This window comes from Sinohyriopsis cumingii, chromosome 2 (genome assembly GCF_028554795.1).
Source record: "Sinohyriopsis cumingii isolate HCF-2022 chromosome 2, ASM2855479v2, whole genome shotgun sequence".
NCBI lineage: Eukaryota > Metazoa > Mollusca > Bivalvia > Unionida > Unionidae > Sinohyriopsis > Sinohyriopsis cumingii.
The window spans coordinates 49,788,818-49,801,082 of NC_142962.1; the positions used below are offsets into that span (position 1 = coordinate 49,788,818).

At 32.5% G+C, this 12,265-nt stretch overlaps 1 protein-coding gene across 2 annotated transcripts in view; it reads left to right on the forward strand.

Annotated features, from left to right (window-relative positions):
• The window catches only part of LOC149804814 (homeobox protein six1-like), a 126,316-nt gene that overhangs the window by 21,095 nt on the left and 92,956 nt on the right, over nt 1-12,265 (forward strand). Inside the window, exons 1-2 of one of the 2 annotated variants that reach the window (XM_089944886.1) lie at nt 7,074-7,192; nt 10,463-10,559. The gene's annotated coding sequence lies outside the window, so the exon portion shown is untranslated. Of the gene's footprint in view, nt 1-7,073; nt 7,193-10,462; nt 10,560-12,265 lie in introns of those variants that run through there. The other variant, XM_089944894.1, reaches the window with a different exon arrangement.

The window sequence follows — 12,265 nt, forward strand, 5'->3', positions numbered from 1 at the left end:
TGTTGGCCGAGCCCGAGACTCGAATCCACGAAGACAAGTGACATAACAGCGATCCGGAATCATGAGCGCTTTAGATTTAAAATTTGTAACAATATTACAATTAAAATTTTGGAGAACATATATAACAAACTTCCAAAAATGCATTGATTGACGTTCGGTGCAGAGTGGCACCGACCTTTTACGTGTAATTGTTAGTCTTGTTGCGAAATAAACTCGGGATTAAAATGTCACGTACATAAACACGATTTAAATAAAATTATATTTGAAAAAAAAAGTCTAAGTGATAAAGATATGAAAAAACATTCCTACGGGAATTTAAAAAAGCATACACCAGCTGACTCCGTGCCTAGTCTTTCACATAATTTGCATATATTTAATTTTTACTACTAATACTGGTTTCTCTTTCCTCATGTTTTATTCCACGTCATGAAGATTAATAGTAGCTTTGACTTGGTCGATGTTCAGTTTGGAAAACTGACCAGTGCTATGCAGATTAAATTATTTTCAAAACTAGATAGCTGATAGGGGATTTTAATTCCTAAAAAGAGAGAGAGAGTAGATGTCGCGTGTCGTGTGTTTGTGCGTGTGTGTGTGTGTGTGTGTGCGCGCGCGCGCGCTCTCACGGGTTGGACAAATTATGCTCTATGTATCTATCCATCTATACATATATGGATGGATGGATGGACGGACGGACGGAGGGAGGGATGGATGGATGGACGGACGGACGCATGGATGGATGGATGCATCTCTATATCAACTGAACCGCTCCGGTGGCCTAGCGGTTAGAGCGTCCGCCTCCGATGCAGGAGGTCGTGGGTTTGATCCCCGGCCGAGTCATACCAGAGACTTAAAAAATGGTACTAACAGCTACCTCGCTTGGCGTTCAGCATTAAGAGGTTAGTGTTAGGACTGGTCGGCCTGGTGTCAGGATAATGTGACTGGGTGGGACATCATGATACATGTCTGCGGCATGATGCCCCAGTGCTAGACATCACTATAAACTGGAACATTGCAGACATCGTAGCGATATGACTGAAAAACTGTTAAAGCTACGTTAAAAATCAACATCACATCACATCACATCACTATATCAATTGTCGTATACCTAACTAGCGAATTTGTTGTCACGCATTACGCAATTTATTTTGGCAAGAGTTCACTGTTTTGTTAGCCTGTAGACGTCATGTGACGATGAGACAGGTTGTACACATCATGTGACGATGATAGGCTGTAAACGACATGTGACGATGAGACAGACTGTAAACGTTATGTGACGATGAGATAGGCTGTAAAGGTCTTGTGACAACTAGATCGGTGAGAGAAATAAGATAGGATGATCCATTGCTAATTTTTTAAATCACGTACTTACAATGAATAGTAGTACATTTCCAAACTAAAATAAAAAATAACAGGCGCCGACATTTTGTGACGGAATTGACCAAATGTTACTTACAAGTATTACCGGTTCTAGTTCTTTTTCATTATGCATTTTATTTAATTTATCAATATCACAAAATTATATGCCAGCATGTTGGACAGGATTACGGGTGAATCCCGTTTATGAAGAAACGTGATATCAAAACGTAGTGATGGTTTTTTTTTTGGGGGGGGGGGCAGGGGGACTGAGTCTTGTTAACCAAATGAAAGCATGTATAACTATTTATGTGAACGAAAATTTTGAAATAAATTCGTTTTAGGAATCCAGCCAAGTAATTTTTTTAGTTATTTATTTTGTGTATTAGCTAACTTAAATACAAAAGTGTGTGTGTGTGTGTGTGTGTGTGTGTGTGTGTGTGTGTGTGTGTGTTGAGAGAATTCCTTAATTTATGTTCACGAGAATCGAGTGACTTGTATTTAAGTCAGCTATTATACAAAATAAATAACTAAAAAAATTACTAGGCTGGATTCCTAACACGAATTTATTTAAAAGTTTTCGTTCACACACACACACACACACACACACACACACACACATATATATGTGTGTGTGTGTGTGTGTGTGTGTGTGTGTGTATTGTGGGAAAAATAAAAATAATTATCACTTGCGCAAATTTTATATATGAATGTCATTCTTAGTATCCTTCAAAATGTTTGGTCTTTGTGTCATTCGATTAACGGATTGGGGTAAATGTATCCATATACTAAACTTTATGAGGTATCCCCCATTTTCCTATGAAGTATTATAAGGGTTAGCGAATTAAGTTAGATAATACTCCTGAACCACGAAATGCCAGTTTCATTTTACTATCACAATCAAAAAGCAGGTTCAAGGATGTAGGTGACTTTAACTCAGGTAAGACTATAACAAACTTTAATAAAAGCCTTCATATAGCTTTGGGTTTGCCCTTTTACCTTGAAGGCCGCAACAAGTGAACAGGTGGAGAGGAAGATAACGTGACAGGGAAACGTGTATCACGTGCAATAACCCCCTCTGCTCCATTTCATCAGCACGCACTGCAAGAACCATCTAGTGTAAGTTCGTCATCAACTCTGATGTACTTAACACGCTAAACTAGGACCACACCTTACGAAAATCCTCCCTCGTAGTGATAATACATAATGACTATTCCAAGTATCTTCACTACGCACGGAGCAAGGTTCGCACCCGTGGGATAGTGTATGACCGCTAGAGCTTCTAATGAACTCTCATTTTCTTGTGCACCGGATCACTCCATTTGGCAGATGCAGGAACAATTAGAGCTGCCAGCAAAGCTTATTTTATATTTCAAGTATTTCGTTCCCGGTAATCTTGGCTGGTCTACCACACAGACAGCATAACAGCATCCATACTTCTTTTTTCCACCAAACTATGTCAAATAATGTGCAAGGAAAATTACTTTTCCATATAGATTTTAGCACATTTACGAATATTCAGCTACTCGGATGATGGAGTATTTGCCACGCATTTCTGTTAATGGAAGCGTATGCTTTATATGTGTGCAAGCTTTCGTCAATTTGGCAGCTCGCTCGTAGTATCTATGAAAATTGTGTACTTAAGCGTAATAATTTCCTGATATAGATCAGCTTCGATAAATCCATAATTTCCTATGAAGTTTTAATGAAACACCTGAAATCCTCATTTATTACACGTCTGAAACTGCAAAAAGGCTTTTATCAAGTAATCTTTTTCAATAGAAAATACGGGCTTTATTTCTTTGCGAACAGTTTCTTTTAGAGAAATTCACATCGATCTGTTGTAAATGTATTTGAAAATTAAACGGAAGAATATCGTATTTCACATATGTTTTGTATCGATGAAAACATGAACACCTCGTGTTTAATAGTACGCACAATGTCAATATATAAAAATATTGAGCCAATAATAATAATAATAATAATAGAACTTCTTGGAATTATAGCAACTACATTTTATTGTCGGTTTTGTAATGTTAAGCAAATTATTAATGTCATTTGCCTTTTCGCAGACGTTATTGCTTAAAAGTGTAGACATAACTGACGGTATATTGTTATCGTTCTCGCATTTATCTGTGTAAGTTTGTAAGCGTGTGTGTGTTTGTGGAGAGAGAGGTGGGAATTAGCGACAGAGAGTCTGAATTTTGAGCCCTCTTAATATCGACAATATTTTCTGCTCGTTATATACTGGATACTTAAAATCTTATTGCCTTGTAAACTTCAGAATATCTATAAACAATTTTTGTCTCAACAATGAGATAATGTTTATCCCCACAATGACAATGTTTGTTACTACAATGATACAAGGTTTGTCACCACAATGACACAGTGTTTGTCTCCACAATGAGACAATGTTTGTCACTAGAATGACACGATGTTTGTCACTACAATGATACAATATTTGCCTCCACGATGATACAAGGTTTGTCCCCACAATGACACTGTGTTTCCACAATCATACAATGTTTGTCTCCACAATGACACGAGATTTGTTTCCACAAGGACACGATATTTGTCTCCACAATATTACAGTGTTTTTCCCCACAATGACACAGTGTTTGTCTCCACAATGACACAATGTTTGTTTCCACAATGACACAATGTTTCTCTACACAATGACACAATATTCGTCTCCTCAATGACACAATGTTTCTCTACACAGTAACACAATATTTGTCTCCACAATGACACAATGCTTCTCTGCACAATAAGACAATGTTCTACACAACGACACAATGTTTTTCTACACAATGCCACGATGTTTGTCTCCACAATGACACAAGATGTATCCCCACATTAACACAGCGTTTGTTTCCGCAATAAGACAATGTTGTCTCCACAACGACACAATGTTTGTCTCCACAATGACACAATGTTTGTCTCCACAATGACACAATGTTTGTCTCCACAATGACACAATATTTATCCTCACATTAACACAGCGTTTGTTTCCGCAATAAGACAATGTTCTCCACAACAACACAATCTTTGTCCACACAATGACACAATGTTTGTCTCCACAATGACACAATATTTATCCCCACATTAACACAGCGTTTGTTTCCGCAATAAGACAATGTTGTCTCCACAACGACACAATGTTTGTCTCCACAATGACACAATGTTTGTCTCCACAATGACACAATATTTATCCCCACATTAACACAGCGTTTGTTTCCGCAATAAGACAATGTTGTCTCCACAACGACACAATCTTTGTCCACACAATGACACAATGTTTGTCTCCACAATGACCACAATGACACAGTATTTATCTCCAAAACGACACGATTTTTGTCTCCACAATGACAAAATGTTTCATTAAATAACAAAAGTAAATCGTTTAATCGTCAAAGAATAACTAGGGTTTTCTTTTTGTTGTTTTGTCCATTCTTCTTAAAACAATGACATCAATTTTGAAAATCTTTTAAAATTTGTAGTCATTACTCCATATTACTGAGACTATCAAGAAAATGAGTCGTTTAGTATGTACTGTTTAAATGTGTAGTCAGTACTCCCTATTACTAACACAGAAAATCCCGAACATGTATTGTTTACTGTGTACTGTTTACATTTGTAGTCAATACTCCTTATTACTGACAGAGAATACAAAAAATGAGTCATTTAATGTGTACTGTACAAATGTGTAGTCAATACTCCCACATAACTGACACAGAGAATACAAAAAATGAGTCATTTAATGTGTACTGTATAAATGTGTAGTCAATACTCCCACATAACTGACACAGAGAATACAGAAAATGAGTCATTTAATGTGTCCTGTATAAATGTGTAGTCAATACTCCCACATAACTGACACAGAGAATACAGAAAATGAGTCATTTAATGTGTACTGTATAAATTTGTAGTCAATACTCCCACATTACTGACTTACACTATCCAGAAAATGAGTAGTTTAGTATGTACTGTTGATAGTCATGAAAAATACAAAGTGGGAAAGACAGGTCGTGGAAGAAAAGATTAATAAAATCCACTAATAGATAACAAATTGTCGCAAAGACAAAATAATTGTAAAAAAATAATTTTCTGTTAATACCATATCAACCATGTCGCTTGACAACAATAACTGATGATGCTATTCAAAGGAAAGATTATCGAGGTTTTGTTTGACTAATAGGTCATTGGACCTAAAAATATATAGATAAATTACAAAAGTGATATATATATATATATATATATATATATATATATATATATATATATATATATATATATATATATATATATATATATATATATATATATATATATATTTGCCTTGATTGTCAATATCGAAACAAATATTGATATCGTTGATCAGGTGGAAACTCAAGATAGTAACTTCATCATGCGTCTTATGCAGAAATTACCTTGTATGAAAGCAAAATAGTTGATCTGAATCGTTCAATCAAACGATTTAAAATTGTGTTATATATTCCATTGGTTTGACTCCACATTAAATAGACATATATGTACATACATACGTACATACATACATACATACATACATACATACATACATACATACATACATACATACATACATACATACATACATACATACATACATACATACATAAGTGCATAACATAACATAACATAATATAAAATAACATAACATAACATAACATAATATTCGAGTTTTTAGTTTAATTTTTTTCTATTCCGGAAATCGCTCAAGAAAATTGCTCCTACCTGTTAAAGAATGCAGTGATTTTTTAACATATTAAAGAATAAGTATCAACGATAAATTTTGCGAATGCAGCTGGCAATTGTTTAAACATGGTAATTGTTTTGGTAATTTTGCTGCCTTTTGTTGCAGAATGATTTAACTGACATTTTCATATCAAATTCATTTAAATAGCTTCATGTCATTTTACTTTGTGCCTATGTAAATTAATGTTACATGTTTAAAACTCTCTCTCTCTCTCTCTCTCTCTCTCTCTCTCTCTCTCTCTCTCTCTCTCTCTCTACACGAATCACCTTGACAACTATTTTATTTTTTAAATACAGCCTTGGTCCATATACAGTAACGTGATCATCAGGACTCGAATTTGGATCATACCGTATCTGCCATGGGCACAAATGTCTGCTTGCGTTTTACATGTCTAGAATACAGTTGTACAATAACTTCGTTACGGCAGTGCTTTCATCCGAATCGGTTAAATTTTACATAGATTGAACTCCTCTTTAAACGGTATCAGTTTAAATTGCTTCTGCCCGGATACTTCATGGAAACGCTATCCTTCGATAATAAAAGCGATTACATAACGTATGATCCAAAATCTATTGAAATTTGACAAGCATTCTTCGTTTACCCCTCCAAAAAAAATAATTTATTGAAATTTGAAACTTCCTAGGTTTATAAAAGAATGGAAACGCAATACCGACAAGCTTTAAACGCCTTGAACAATTAAAGCATTATTCGGATTATTTTTAAAATTGATGTAATCGTTCAATGATAAATGCATTGGATTCTCGTACAAGATTATATTTTTAATATATAAATTACATGTCATTCTGTTGGGAAGCTACAGTCAACCGAACTCAAGAGAGGAATGGGGTAGTTGGATATTTAATGATCAAACAGCAAGCACAGTATACGACTGAGGACAAGAACCAAACCAGATAATCTTGGTGCAATAAATAGAACCAGTGCTTGCATACACAATGTGATCGTACGGTGCTTCTTAATAACTGGCAATGTCAGACATTCCGAATAGTTTCTGCAGATATTTTTAAAAATGTGTTCGTCGTAATGAAGACCTGATTACAGCGAGTAAGTAACGATGTAAGCTATATTCTATTCAGAGTGACTTCCTCATAAAATCAAAATAAGAAAAGTACAGTCCCTCAATATCTATCTATTTACCTATCAACCGATTTCTCCGATTTCTCTTTTAGACTTTACAGTTTCAAAACTGGATGTATTTAATATGTATAACCAGTGTACTAGTGGAATGGAGAAGATTCATATTGTTGTCGTCATTACATGGTGATACATAGCGCGTTACCAAAAGATATTGTTAATATTTATTGGCTGACAAGTCATTTTTGGTGAATTTTCAATTTTCATATCTAATTTCGAACGGAATCCGATTCAAAATAACAATGTCCTTTATTTTATGACTTTACTTCCTTTTTTGTTATTGTTTTTAGTATTGTTTAAATATTAAACGATGTAAAGTGAACTTTTTAAAATTCTTGCATTCTGAAAAAGATATTTTAACGTGTGCATTTCACGATAAACCGTGTGTAAATTAAACTGTAATTTTAATTCTTTTTTTCTTCTTCAATTTATAGGATTTGGTTTGTAACATTATTCATGTTGATGTTGCTTTTAAAGAAAAGTTTCGTCTAAGTATTCCTTTGGAAAACAATTTACCTTTCAACGGAATTTTAGATAACATTTTTGAAGGCATCGGTTTTGTATAATACATTTCGCATATTTTGTAAATGGGTTTCATACTTCCTAGATCTGTACGTTTGCTCTGCTTCATAAACAAATTTTTCATTTCATTATAGGCCTTACGTTCAACAACTCTTGGAGACTGTTAGAATATTATATGTATGGATTAATGTCACCATCTACACTTGATTATTACTTGAAAACTGTAAACTGCAAAGACCCAGAGCTGCCGTTGCAATATACGCCAGCAGATCTGGGTCTCTGCAGTTCTATATATGCGGATGAAGTACGATAGACTTGCCATGATTTTATTTACTCAGACATTGTGAATACATGCTGAATGAATTTGAAACTCGTATCTGTCCTATTCTAAAAGTCGCATACAGGTATTCCCTTACTAGACCCTTATTAAGGTATAAATAATTTTCTTTCTCAAAACTGCTCGTTATCTTTAAATTAATCCATTTATTCATAGTATCTCCCTAAACCGCACCAACAGGTAATGATTAATTCATATAGATGTGTGTCTGTCTGTCTGTCTGTCTGTATGCATGTATGCATGCATGCATGCATGTATGTATGTATGTATGTATGTATGTATGTATGTATGTATGTATGTATGTATGTATGTATGTATGTATGTATGTCGCTACCGTGTTATGTCTACATAATCTAACAAAATTTGATGGAAAAAAACACAAGTTTCATGAATTTTTCGTGTACCGGTGTATCTTTATAGGGATTCCTGAATTGAAAACGTAAAAAAAAAACGAACTGGAGCTATGCGTTTTTCCCATTTTCTCAATGGTACCCTGTTTCTTTAATTGGGTGAACAAGTTATTCTGTCTTGAAATGTAAAATTTAAGAAAAGGATACAACTGGAATATAATATCTTTGAGTGAAATGGAAGGGAAAAAACACATTAATAGAGCATTTTATTGCTTGTATTCATTAAGATAGCATTTATTTTCAAATTAATTACAGCACAAGTTAAACCTTTTTAATAATACATTGGTCTAAATTTTGCATTATCTGAAAGCACAAACATATAAGCATATGCAAGTTTGTTACTAATTCTATTATTTTCAGAAACATTGTTTTAAAAGGTCTCCATTGAGCAATCTATGAAAACAACGGAAATGCAATATCTTATCATTTAAATGTTTGTTTTCTTAATACAAAAATATATATTTTAGGATGATGTTCATTATGGTGATTTATAGGGCGTTAAGAAATGCATATGTTTGCTTCTCTTTTATACAAATTAGTTTCCTCCTTTTGAATAGATCACTTATTGGTAAGTTAAGTCTATTTGATTGGATTTCCATTTTAAAGCTCTTTATCAACGACTCTGCATTGTTCAAAGAAACAATGAAAACTATCTATGCATCAAAAAAGATATTTCGTCCAAAGAATTGCTTGTATAATAGAAGATAGAAACTACTTAGTGTCTTTCATCTGCATAGACATGACAGCAGCAGCTTGAATTGGTAAAAATGTATATTTGATTCCCTTTGAAAAGATCTTTTGTCTGTAAGCAATCATGCAATGGTCAGTGTATTATGAATTAGTGTTAACATCAATATTCACATGTGCAGCACGATGCTTAATTAGTGTCTGTTTCGGGTATAAATATGATTAACTCCAGAACTGCATTCTTGGCTTCATGTTGGTCAAGTTTCTTTTCTTCATCTTTTTGGGCAACGAATTCATATAGACGTATAAATTTGTCCAATCTGAAATATTTAAAACTTGTAACGTATTGATTCTTGTTCTCTAAATTAATGACAAAAACGTATTACAACGGGTTTATTATTAAAATGTTTTTACGTATATAAACAAACAGAACATCATGGAACAACTTAAAACCTAGAGTTACTAAATAATTGTATTGCTTTGTAAAGAAAACAATAAAAACTAAAAAGAAAACAAATAGCAAACATATGTGCATATCAACGGAGAGAAGCTTGATAAATCAGAGTAAGCATTTTTGTTACGCTGAAATTATACAGGAATTGTTCGACTTATTCTTGCATATTTACTCTGAATGAACAAATCTTTTATAGGTAGTGACTGACAGAGAAAAATATATTCTGCATGTAAAAGTATTGTTTTATTATGTTAAGTTATTGATACTGGACTTTTGTACCTTTACATATTTTAGTATTAACCAATCTTGCTAACACTTTCAGTAAATAAGGCCTCGTATCCAGTATATTGAACGTCTGTATTATTGAAATATACTGCATTGCATTATATGCATTTTTAATATTTTTCATATGTAACATACATCTTTGTGAAGATTAGTTTTCTTAATTGAAACCAGAAATTTGCATACCCTCATATTACTGAATGGAATGCAAGTTCCTAGCTATTTTAGCGGTGGTTGGACAAGCGTTTTAAAAATATTTTACGGAACGTCGTCTCTTTATATATCACTTGAAATTATTGAAAGTAAAAGAAACAATAAATACACTTTTCCGGTTAAAATATTTGCTGATATGTAGATATATTGTCTTTCAATGTTTGAAGAAATATTCAAGCATTATTTAAAATTAGCAACTATTCTGGTTTAATTTCGAAAAATTGATTCGTTTAACAAATAATTACGGGATATAATTCTGTTTCTTTTATTTGTAGTTCCTGAAACCCCACTTTTGGTAAAAGAATTGGTTTTGCTGCATGGAAACTGGAGAACTTCGAGATGTCTTTTTAAAATAATTTCTTAATTTAACAGGTGAAGCCTTTATTTTCCTGTTGAAACTGTTGATTGTAATTTTAAAACTTGAATATTGAGCTTCTATGTAAAGGAGATACAATATTGCGATAGCTTTTAAACATGGCGCGAGGATGACATATATGTTCAAACTCCAAATGTAGATACAAGGCTGACAATAGTTGCTTTACGAATGCTTACTGTGAGAGTCTAATCCAATCTCCTATGAATTATTAACAAGCATTTGGACGTGCTGCACAGTTGATTTAAATACCTAGCATGTATACCTCGTTGATTAAGGAATATATATATATATATATATATATATATATATATATATATATATATATATATATATATATATATATATATATATATATATATATATATATATATATATATATATATATATATATATATATATATATATATATATATATATATATATATATATATATATATATATATATATATATATATATATATATATATATATATATATATATATATATATATATATATATTTGATTTCTTGCTATATCAGACTGATGTTACTTGTGCCATTCAAAAGTATTAATGTTATCCCGAACATAAGTCTTGGGCTGTATTGCACACTAGATTTAGGTTAGAGTATACAATACAAAAGTTTTGGAGTATAGCTTACAGAATTCTTGATGTATATACCTTAAGGCTAGTGTATTTTATACCCCAAGAATTTTGTATTATATAATAAAAAATTCTTGGGGTATAAAATACACTAGCCTTAAGGTATAAAATACACTATCCTTGGTGTGCAGAATATACAACTCTTGGGGCATATACTACAACATTCTTGGGGCATAGACTATACAATCTCGCGACATAGAATACACAGATCTTGTGACATAGAATACACAATTCTTGGGTCATAGAATACAAAAGTCTTGGGGCATAGAATACACAAATCTTGGGGCATAGAATATACAATTCTTGGGGTATAGAATACACAAATCTTGGGGCATGGAATACAAAAGTATTGAGACAGAAGTATATTAAAAAAAATCTTGGGGCAAAGAATAAAAATTCTTGGGGCATAAATTACAAAAACCATCTTGGCATAGAATACAAACGTTTTGGTTTATATACTAGACTGGGGCATAAACTAAAACAAAATCTTGTACATATAATGCAAACGCCTTGGGTATAGAATGTAAAACTCGTAAGGCATATATAAGTATTGGAAGTGCTAAAGAGTTATATATATATATATATATATATATATATATATATATATATATATATATATATATATATATATATATATATATATATATATAAATTTACGGAAATTTAACATTCAAAATGTTTGAAGATAGTTTTAAAGCGACACTATATGTGTGGGGATATTATCTCTTTCACAGTCTACATGTATCTACAAATAATATTTGCTACACGTATCTTTCTTTCTTCTCTTTTTAAAATTATATTGTTTTTATTAATTTATCTATTTCATACCTGCCGAAGTATGCGTGATTTGTCAGACCAAATCAGAACATAATTACAGTTTTTCTGATGTCTGTCATAATTTAATTTAATATTTTAAAAGACGTAACGAATATTTGAGAAAAAGAATCGGTTTAAAGACTCCAAGCAGTGTTTTAGATAAAATGTCATAAAATAAAAGTAAAATTCACTCTGTGGCCATAACTAGTCTTGTATTATAACAATTAAGTCTGTTTTTGATTGAT